Here is an 11359-nt window from a genome sequence, read left to right as displayed (position 1 = left end):
AAGCAGGACAGCCAGGCAGTATGTGTCTCCTAAAGGGATTGATATGAGGCTAACAACACTGCCTGTGAAGTATTCTTGCTCCCCCCAAAAATTGAATCTTCAAGTTTCTTTTTTAAGATGTATGTATTTATTTATTTGAGAGAAAGAGAGTGCGAGGGGAGGGGCAGAGGGAGAGAGAGGATATCAAGCAGACTCCGCACTCAGTGTGGAACCTGAGATTATGACCTGAGCCGAAACCAAGAGTCAGACACTCAGGCGCCCCTAAATCTGCAAGTTTCTAAAAGCTAACTTTCATTATAGGAAATAGAGGAGATAAAGGAACAAGAAGCAAATAGACAAATCCAGAATGTGGTAACTTCAATAGGACAACTGATCTGGTTTCTGCAATCAAGTCAATGTTATCAAAAAGAGGTGAGGAAGAAGAGACTGCTCTAGATTAAAGAGGCATAAGAAACAACCAAATGCAATTAGTTTAAAGATCTGATTTTAACAAACCAATTATAAAAAGATAATTTTGATATAATCAGGAAAATCTCAATAAGATCTGGGTATTAGATGATACCAAAGAATTATTGTAAGTCTGGTTGGGTGAGTTTCTCAGTTTGGGTTCTCCCAGACCCAGAGATAAAGATTCAAATACAAGTAGTATATTTGAGAAAGGATCGCAGGGAACACTGGAAGAGGAAGAGGAAGTGAGATGAGGAAGGAATAGAAGCTAATAAAAGCTGCACTATTAAGCAACTTAACCACTGTGGGCCCGTGGAACTTAATCTCACTGGTGTGCTTGGGGAAATAGTGTGGACTATTCCTCGGAGCTAATCCCCACCCCCAGACCAAGGGACCTGGGTTCCTTATATACCAGCTCCCGTCAGGCATTGGTTCAGCTGTGCCCATGGGAGAGGGAGGCAGAGTGGCTCTTCAGTGGCCAGAGAAAGCCCTCAGGCCAAAAACATACCCTGAAATGGTAAGGGCCAAAGTGATGTGGGGAAACGCACCAACACTATTTGCTACAATGTGATAATAGCGTGGTGGTAGCATAAAAACATGTCCTTTCTTAAAAAATGTATACTGAAATATGTGAGGGTGAAATGATGTCTGAATTTGCCTTAAAATACTATAAGCCGGATGCGGGACTCGATCTTGGGACTCCAGGATCATGACCTGAGGGCCTTTTGTTTTTGTTTTTAAGATTTCATTTATTGGGCGCCTGGGTGGCTCAGTTGGTTAGGTGACTGCCTTCGGCTCAGGTCATGATCCTGGAGTCCCGGGATTGAGTCCCGCATCGGGCTCCCTGCTCAGCGGGGAGTCTGCTTCTCCCTCTGACCCTCCTCCCTCTCATGCTCTCTGTCTCTCATTGTCTCTCTCGCAAATAAATAAAATCTTAAAAAAAAAAAAAAAAAGATTTCATTTATTTATTTGAGAGAGAGAGCATGAGCAGGGGAGGGCCAGAGGGGCTCCATACCAGGTCCCCGAGAGGTCATGGCCTGAGCTGAAGTCAGACACTTACCTGACTGAGCTACCCAGGTGCCCCCTTAAAATACTTTAATAATAAGAAAATAAAATGGACAGATGAGGAGCGCCTGGCTGGCTCAGTCAGTGGAGCATGCGACTCTTGATCTAGGGATTGTGAGTTGGAGCTCCACGCTGGATGTAGAGATTGCTTAAAAATAAAATCTTTAAAAAATAAATTACTTAAAAAACATAAAAGAGACAGATAAAACAAATATGGTAAAATGTGATAATTATTTAAATCAGTCATGGATACGTGGAAGTTAATTATGCTAACCTCTCTACTTCTGTGTTTATGAGAATTTTTTGCAATAAAAGTACTTTTAATGTACATTTACGTAATGAAGATATGTCAGTTGGGCTGCCTGCCGTAATTGGATATAAATCATTTCATTTAGAGAACATCTGTCAAAAATAATGTTTTTAATTTTAAAGATTTTATTTATTTATTTGAGAGGGAGGGAGGGAGCATGAGCGTCTAGTCATAGGTTTGGCCTAAAATGTTTTTACAGTAGTACAAGCTGGCTGGGATCTGGGAGCTACCTTTTAATTGCTCTTTTGGGATGGAGCCAATCAATCAGTGAACCAGACCAAACACATTGTACAGTTGGTCCAGCAGCCCAGGGCTGCTGTGGTCTTACTAGGCTGGTGTGTCAGGAGTGCCCCCCCCCCTCCCCGTAATTGGGTTTTCCAGCATCTGTGAGGCACTCTTTTTCTCAGCTGCAGACACAAAACTGCCTGCTTACACACAAAAGGAAACCCAATACCAGCCCAACAGCTGTAGTCTTTGGTTCTCCTTGCCTTCATTGACACTCTTGGATTTAGACTCTTCTTGCCTTCCTGGACTTGTGACACTCATGTGCACAGATCTGATGAGAGAATATTCAAACACTTTTCCCTGTGTCAAGAAGTCACTGAGCCTCAAAGTTTGCTTGCCTACATCTGCACTATCCACTGTGCCCAATGACTTCATTAGACTTTTAGGGTTGGCCTTTTTACATGCTCCCCAATACCACTTGGCACTGTTTTTAATTATTTCTTCGTATCTGTTATGTTAATCCCTTGAGAAAGGATTATAGTAGATGGCATTTTCTGTAGGTGACTAAACCCTGACATGACTACCCTAGGCAAAAAGAAGAATTGATTGACTCATGAAACTAAATGACGATGACAGAGGAATTGTTAGCAATATGAACAGAGGGAACTAGGATTTTTTTATTTGTTATTCTTGGAATCAAGATTTGGGGATTAACAGCCTAGCTTGCCTTTTACCATCAAACCAGAATCACTTCCCCTAATACCTTTACAGTACCCTCACTGGCAGCCCTGATCAGGTGCAGCTCAGCTCCATAGGCTGCTCTTGGAGACTAGATTTTCTTTCTTTCTTTTTTTAAGATTTTATTTTATTATTTGTTTATTTTTATTATTTATTATTTCTTTTAGAGAGAAAGGAGAAAAGAAAGAGAGTGCGAGCAGGGGGAGGGGCAGAGGGGGAGGGAGAGGAAGAATCTCAAGCAGACTCCACACTGAGTGCAGAGCCTGACCCCACAACCCCAAGATCCTGACCTGAGCCGAACTCGAGTCGGCCACTTAACCGACAGTCACCCAGATGCCCCCCTGCTTTTCTCAATTTAATTTTTAAAAACATTTTATTTATTTATTTGAGAGAGAGAGAGAGCAGGAGAGGGGCAGAAGGAGAGAGAGAATCTCAAGCGTGGAGCCTGACGTGGGGCTAGATCTCACAATCCTGAGGTCACGATGTAGGCCAAAATCAAGAGCTGGGCACTTAACCAACTGAGACTAGATTTTCAGGTGAGCAACTGCGTTCAGCTATAGCCAATACTTCAAATACTTACCACATGCCTCTTACATGTCAGGCACTGTTAGGTTCCGTAGTGAGAATATATAAAGGATGTGGTCTCTGTTCTCAATGGGAATCTCAACGTTATTATCACCTCGGCTACCACTTTAAGGAGACACCACTTCATCTGTTCTCAACAATCCCACTCCACCTTGGCTCTTTGCAAACTGGGGATCATAGTTATTTTTTTAAAGATTTTTCATTTATTTGAGAGAGAGAGCGTGCATGCACACAAGCAGGGGGAGCAGCAGAGGGAGAGGGAGAAGCAGACTCCCCACTAAGCAAGGAGCCTGATGCCGAACTCAATTCCAGGACCCTGGGATCATGACCCAAGCCGAAGGCAGATGCTTAACCAACTGAGCCACCCAGGCGCCCCTGGATCATGGTTAGTTTTAATATGTTTTGCAGTACAGTGTAATTCTAGCCAGGCCATATTAAGATTATGAAGTTTCTTTAAACATTCGTTACAAACTCTAAGGGCTAAAATGAACAGAAGATTTCCTAATTTTCTGCTAGGCATTGATTGTGTTTCCAGCCAAATTTTGAAAAGAAATTTATTTTAAAGATTGTCATTTTTAGGTTTTATTATTTTAAGATAATATGCTTTTCTTTTTTTTTTTCAGTTTAGGCAAGCTGTTTTCTGTTTATCTTTTTTTGTTTGTTTCTGTGTTAGGCTAGGTTTTGTTTCAGTAACATCCTCAAAATCTTAGTGGCTTAAAACAGCAAGAGTGTATTTCTTACTCATGTTATATGTCCATATTAGGTCGGTAGGGGCTCTGCTCCATGTTGTTCTCACTAAAAGATGCAGATTCACAGAGGCTTCACTATCTGAAAACATCACTGGGAACCATGGCAAGGGGAGGGAGAAGGGCAAATTGTGTAACATCTTTTGAAGTCTTCCTCTTGGCACTGGTGCTCATGACTTCTAGGCAGTTTTATTGGCCCAAAGAAATCACATGGCCACTTACAGTTTCAAAGGGGCAGGGAAGTGTAGTCCTACCATGTGCCTGCAAGGAAAAAAATCAGAAATATTGGGGAGTAGCAATATTTTCTTCTGGTCACCAAATATTAATTTAATTCTCCCTCATGCATGCAAAATATGCTCACCCTCTTCCCAAGGTAGACATCCTCAAAGCTCTATCTAGCCGGGGCATCCAGATCAAAACCCAGAATCTCCGAGTGATGTGTAGTCACCTCTATAATAGGTACAGATGTGGTTCCTTTTGGCATAAAAACCTATGCCTGAAAACTCAAGTTATCTGTCCCATGGAAAAGATAACCACCGTAAAGATCCCCTTCAGGAAGGAGACATGTAGCAGAGACAGGCACCGATCTGGGGCAGTTCTGAAATTCTGTTTGGCAGCTCTTTTGAGGATCTTATATCACCCTGGGGAATGAGGAATATTTCTTCATGAGCCCTGACTCTGCCCCTAGCAGTGACCCCCTTGTTCATTGTTCTGCATTACTCCTGATTCTTTCTGTGGATGACTTTTTCCATCATTATCCTTGGCCACATCTGGAATGGGTGTTGGGGGAGATATGCCCTCCTCCTTTCTTCCCAGAGATATTGGAGTTCTAAGGGTGAATACTCATGATCTCTTTTATTTAGTCCAGTGTAGTAATTATTTTCAAACTGCAACTCTCTCAGAAACTTAATGAAAAGGGAAAGAAACCAAAACTAGTCATTTTCATCAGCTTCACAAGTCAATAGTCACCTTCATACTTCCTTCCAAGGCATAACTCTCATTTGCTATAATTCTTTGTTTTCTAGCCCCTATCTGTATTCTATCTCTCTCCCTCCCTCCCTCCCTTTCCCTCTCTCTCTCATAGTGATTACATAGGTTTATCAGACTTGATGTGAGAGTCCCTTCCCCCCTTAGTCTCTTTTCTCTGAGCCATATATAACCTTAGTTGGTTGGACTTTTGATCTGGGACCTATTCATCCATTCAGAGTTTTAAAAAAGTGGTGAAACGGCCATTCTCTTAATTTGATGCATTGCCTTCAGGCTGAGTTCTAGTTATCCTTTGTCATTGCAAGCATTTCTCAGTTTTCTCTTTAACTATTTGAAGTTGAAAAGTAGTTGCCTATTTCAACCCCATGAGTCCTCAAATTGGTGATTCTTTATTGTCTTCATTCTTGCTTACAATCAATTCTTTTTTCACCTCATATCTTCTTTGGAATAGCTTGTCAAATGCAAGCCAACAGGAATAAACACAAAACATTTCTTTTTTTTTTCTATCTGCTGCTTAAGCTACAAATTTTATTATATGACCTGTCTCCCAAATGAACTGTAGGAAACAGTTTTATGAAATGGTTTTATCACCTCATAACATGGATTGCTATCTTTCCCTCCTCTGAAAATGGTCTTCTTGCTACCTGTCATCTGTCTCTTAAATATTTTAGGTTCTTGTCATGACAGCACCTCACTTTAGATAACAATTTCTACCTTCTATCTGTGATCTAGATTTTGCTGCAGTAACAACTCTTGAGTTCCCAGTGGTTCAAAATTATAAAGATTTATCTATCATTCGCGCTACCTGTTTTCACAGTATGGAGCAGAGCCACTCAAATAGACATGTAGCCTACCTCTAAGTGTTCCCAAAGACATGATGCTTACCCTATGAGATACCCAAGACTTTCCCAAGGTACACAGGAAGGATAACTTTTAAGGAGTCAATTTCTTTTCTTTTCTTTTTTTTTTTAAAGATTTTATTTATTTGACAGAGAGAGACGCAGCGAGAGAGGGAACACAAGCAGGGGGAGCGGGAGAGGGAGAAGCAGGCTTCCCATGGAGCAGGGACCTGGATGCGGGGCTCGATCCCAGGACCCTGGGATCATGACCTGAGCCGAAGGCAGACGCTTAACGACTGAGCCACCCAGGCGCCCCAAGGAGTCAATTTCTAAATCTTCAACTAATACACACACTTTTTTTTTAATTTTTATTTTTTAAGGATTTTATTTATTTATTCATGAGAGACAGAGAGAGAGAGGCAGAGGGAGAAGCAGGCTCCCAAGGAGCAGAGAGCCTGATGCAGGACTCGATCCCAGGACCCTGGGATCATGACCTGAGCCGAAGGCAGACGCTTAACCATCTGAGCCACCCAGGCGCCCAATATACACACTCTTTTTAAGGATTGATCTGCCTGAATATGAGCTTGTGATGGAAGTGTAGATTCTCCTTTCTCACATCGCCTTTCACAATTTTTTTCTTAGTCTATAAAAATAAACCTTCCTCACATCCCAAATTCTTCTAGATGCATTTCCCGAGGTATTAAAAACTTCCATGCCATAGGGGCACCTGAGGGGCACAGTGGGTTAAGCTTCTGACTCCTGGTTTCGGCTCAGGTTGTGATCTCAGGGTTGTGAGATCAAGCCCTTCTTCAGGCTCCACGCTCAGCTCGGAGTCTGTTTAAGACTGTCTCTCCCTCTCCCTCTGCCCTTCCCCTTCACGCTCTCTCTCTAAAATAAATAAATAAATCTTTAAAAAACAAACAAACAAACAAACAAAAAACACTTCCATTCCATAGAAAGGGAAAACTTGAATATGGTTGTTGAGAAAGTGAATGACGGGGGAGCAAATCCTTTAAAAGTCAGGTGGTTTCAATTTTTTTTCTTTCCAGAAATTTGGAGAACTTAATTGAGTTGTCAGTGGAGAAATCAGCAGAAATTATTAGTAGTAGTAGTAGTGAAGATTTTATTTATTTATTTTGAGAGAGAGAGAGAGAGAGAGTGTGAGGGGGAGGAGGGGCAGGGGCAGAGGGAGAGACAGAGAATCTCAAGCAGACTCTGCACTCAGCATGAAGCCGGATGGAGGGCTGGATCCCACAACCCTGAGACCATGACCTGAGCCAACTGAGATCATGGCCTGAGCCAAAATCAAAAGTCAGATACTTAACCGACTGAGCCAGCCAGGCGCCCCACATAAAAATTATTATTTTTTAGAATTATTTTAGTTGGGGGATGGGGCTGGAGAAGAGCAGAGAAAGAAGAGAATCCCAAGCAGATTCCACGCCCAGTATGGAGCCCAACACGGAGCTCAATCCCATGACCCTGATATTATGACCTGAGGTGAAATCAAGAGTTGGAAGCTTAACTGACTGAGCCACCCAGGCACCCCTAAAAATTATTTTTGATGATAGATTATGATATGATTTTTTTTCCCTGTAACTCAAGTTCAAAGAATTGAGTGGCATTACTCTGACAAAACTTCTTCCATTCCCAGCTACTTATTTATGTAAACAGATTTCTCAGTGCTTACATCTATTAAAACAGAAAGCTAAGAATAGAACTAAGGCTGAGGGGCAGCTGAGTGGGCTCAGTTGTTTAAGCGTCTGCCTTCGGCTCAGGTCATGATCCCAGGGTCCTGGGATCGAGCCCCGCGTTGGGCTCCCTGCTCAGTGGGGAGCCTGCTTCTCCCTCATCCTCTGCCTGCCGCTCCCTCTGATTGTGCTCTCTCTCTCTCAAATAAATAAATAAAATAAAAATCTTAAAAAAAAAAAAAAACCCGGGCGCCTGGGTGGCTCAGTTGGTTAAGCGACTGCCTTCGGCTCAGGTCATGATCCTGGAGTCCCTGGATCGAGTCCCGCATCGGGCTCCCTGCTCAGCAGGGAGTCTGCTTCTCCCTCTGACCCTCCCCCATCTCATGTGCTCTCTCTCTCAAATAAATAAATAAAATCTTTAAAAAAAAAAAAAAAAAAAAAAAAACCCTTGCTGAATCTTCTCTCATTATAGTAATAAGTTATATTCATCCATATAAAAAAATTAAAATGGCCCATTCAACTCATTAAGAAATGCATTTCCAATAAAATTGGACTTGTATGTTCAATAATTACTTATCGAAATGTGTATATTTATGATTACTTATAAATATTTTCACTGTCTTCATAAGTTTTATACTACTGATCATTGGAATTATAAATATATACAAAAGAATTTTTTTCAACATTTAGAGCCTTACAATCAGAGGAAACATGCCTTTTGTAATGAAAGTTTTCATGCTTATTTTTATTGCAAAGTAGTATGGTAAGACAAGCCATGAAAGGGGCGCCTGGCTGGCTCAGTCAGTAGAGCATGCGACTCTTGATCTTGGGGTTATGAGTTCAAGCCCCACACTGGGTGTAGAGATTATTTAAAAATAAATAAATAAATCAGCTTAAACAACAACAACAAAAAGAACATCCTTACTCTTAGAATACGCTTGCTGAACTATTTAGGAGTAAAGTGTCATGATTTCCGCAATCTATTTTTAAATGATTCGGAAAAAAAATAAACTACACCCGCGCAAAGAAAGTATGACAAAATGTTGACAAATGTTAAGTCTAATTCCAGGTAGATGCTAATGGAAGGTATATGGTATTGAATTGTTTTTTGTTGTTTTTTTTTTTTCATTTTTCTGTATACAGGGAGTTTTTCCTAATAAGGTGTTAATAAAAATGATAAATACCCATAGTTATAACTTTCAAATTGGAGGCATTACAACCCTACGTAATAGTTTTCTGCAGGTTAACAACACCATAGTTGTATGCAGGTGTCACTGATTGCCACTATATGCCATTTCAATGGCAGGTAGTTCAAGTATACATATTGCAACAGCTAGATATCATAAATGCAGAGAACAAGCTGATGGTTGCCGGGGTGGGGGAGAAAAGGGAAATAGGGAAAATGCGTGAAGGGGAGTGGGAGGTATAGACTTCCACTATGGAATGAATAAGTCACAGGAATAAAAAGCACTACATAAGGAATATCCTCGATGATACTGTAATAGTGATATATCAGGACAAATGGTAGCTACACTTGTGGTAAACATAGCGTAATGTACAAACTTGTTGAATCACTATGTTGTACAGCTGGAACTAATATAGCACTGAGTGTCAACTATACTCAAATTTTAAAAAAATGGAAAAGAGAGAAAAAAGAAAATACAACAAAATAATTATTGAAATATATGAGAAAAAATTTAATACTTAGAATAGCAATATTAAGATTATTTTGCACTTAAAATTGCACTTACAATGAATAAATTATATTACCTAGAAAAATTATGTGAAATTTGTAATTCTATTACGATATTGAACAAATGAGATTCCTTTCCATTTTCTTATGTATTAGACTGTCAAACTGGGCATGACAAAGTTATGCATTAGAGGCATGTTTATTTTTTGTGTAAACTATGAATAAAAATATGTTTTTACATTAAAAATAAGCTAGATATTACATGTCTGGAATATAGTAAATGCCCAATCTATGTTTGTTGAGCTGGTATGATAATGGAAAGAATGCTAGATTGGGCATAAGGAGTGCAGAATTTTCTAATCCTGGACCTGTCCCTATTTAGCAATAAGACCTAGAGGAAATCACTTATCTTTTCTAGATCCTACTTTCCTTATTAAAAAGGGAAAGATTTAGATAAGATGGTCTCTATGGTGTCTTTATTTTTTGTTTATTTTCATTTTTTTAAAAGTTTTTATTTATTTATCCATGAGATACAGAGAGAGAGAAAGGCAGAGGCAGAGGGAGAAGCAGGCTCCCCGCAGAGCAGGGAGCCCGATGCGGGGCTCAATCCCAGGACTGTGGGATCATGACCTGAGCGGAAAGCAGACGCTTAACCGACTGAGCCACCCAGGCGCCCCTCTATTGGTGTCTTTAAATATTTTAGCACATGAAAATAAATTTCCTTAAAACTTGGGAAACTTTTCATTTCTATAAGATGTTAGAAATTTGAAATTTTTTATCCTAAAAAGAAAGCTGGGCTTAATGAAAAACCCGGAGCAATATAGTGATGCCTTGTAGTTAATCACAGCTGACACTTATTTAGCACTTCCCAGCTTACCAATTGCTTTCACACATATGATCTCAGAGTCTATCTGACAGCTCAGACACTGATAATAAATGTCTGGTATTATATGTAATTTATGAATTTATAAGCTGAAATTATCTGATCAAATGTTCTCTAGAATAGGATAAAGATCTGTAGTCAACTAGTGAAAAGGGAGCAATGTGTCATGTATGATAGAAAAAAGAGCCTGGCTCTCCTTCCATTGTGTGTAGGAAAGCTCATTATGGATATATCTATTATTTAACAGAATGGCAGCCTGCAAATGGACACTTAAATGGAAATAAAAATTATAAACCTACAAGTTCTGATTCAGGAAGAAACTATATAGGTCAAAATAGCATTTGATGAAAAGGCTTGATGGGAGGCAGCACAAAGCAATAATTAAGAACTTGGATTCTAAAGCCAAGCCTACCTGTATCTAAATCTCAGCCTGTCCTTTGTTGACCAAGTGACTTTTCGAAACTTACTTGACTTTTTTTTTTTTTTAAAGATTTGTATTTATTTATTTGACAGAGAAAAAGACAGTGAGAGAGGGAATACAAGCAGGGAGAGTGAGAGAGGGAGAAGCAGGCTTCCAACCGAGCAGGGAGTCCGATGCGGGGCTCGATCCCAGGACCCTAGGATCATGACCAAAGCCGAAGGCAGATGCTTAACGACGGAGCCACCCAGGTGACTCACTTTCCTCATTTATAAAATGGGGATAAAAATAATACCTACTTCTTAGAATTGTTACGCAGATTAAAGTACTTAATAAAAATGTCTAGGATAGTGATTACATAAAATATAACTTGTGTTTATTAAATAAAAATTTTAAATATAAGTACCTTCTCATTCAGCAACATATTTTTTTTAAAGATTTTATTTATTTGTTTGACAGAGAGAGATAGAGCAGGAACACAAGCAGGGGGAGTGGAAGAGGGAGAAGCAAGCTTCCTGCTGAGCAGGGAGCCTGATGCAGGGCTCAATCCCAGGACCCCAGGATCATGACCTGAGCCGAAGGCAGAGGCTTAATGACTGAGCCACCCAGGAGCCCCTCATTCAACAGCATATTAATAGAAGTATATGCCATTATCAAGTGGGATATATTCCCAGAATGTAAGGATCCTTAAAAATATGAAAACCGATTGAATAATATGCCACACTGACAAAACGA

The sequence above is a fragment of the Mirounga leonina genome, unplaced genomic scaffold, assembly GCF_011800145.1.
Source record: "Mirounga leonina isolate KUSES-001 unplaced genomic scaffold, KU_Mleo_1.0 Mir_173, whole genome shotgun sequence".
NCBI lineage: Eukaryota > Metazoa > Chordata > Mammalia > Carnivora > Phocidae > Mirounga > Mirounga leonina.
This window is presented reverse-complemented; position numbering follows the sequence as displayed.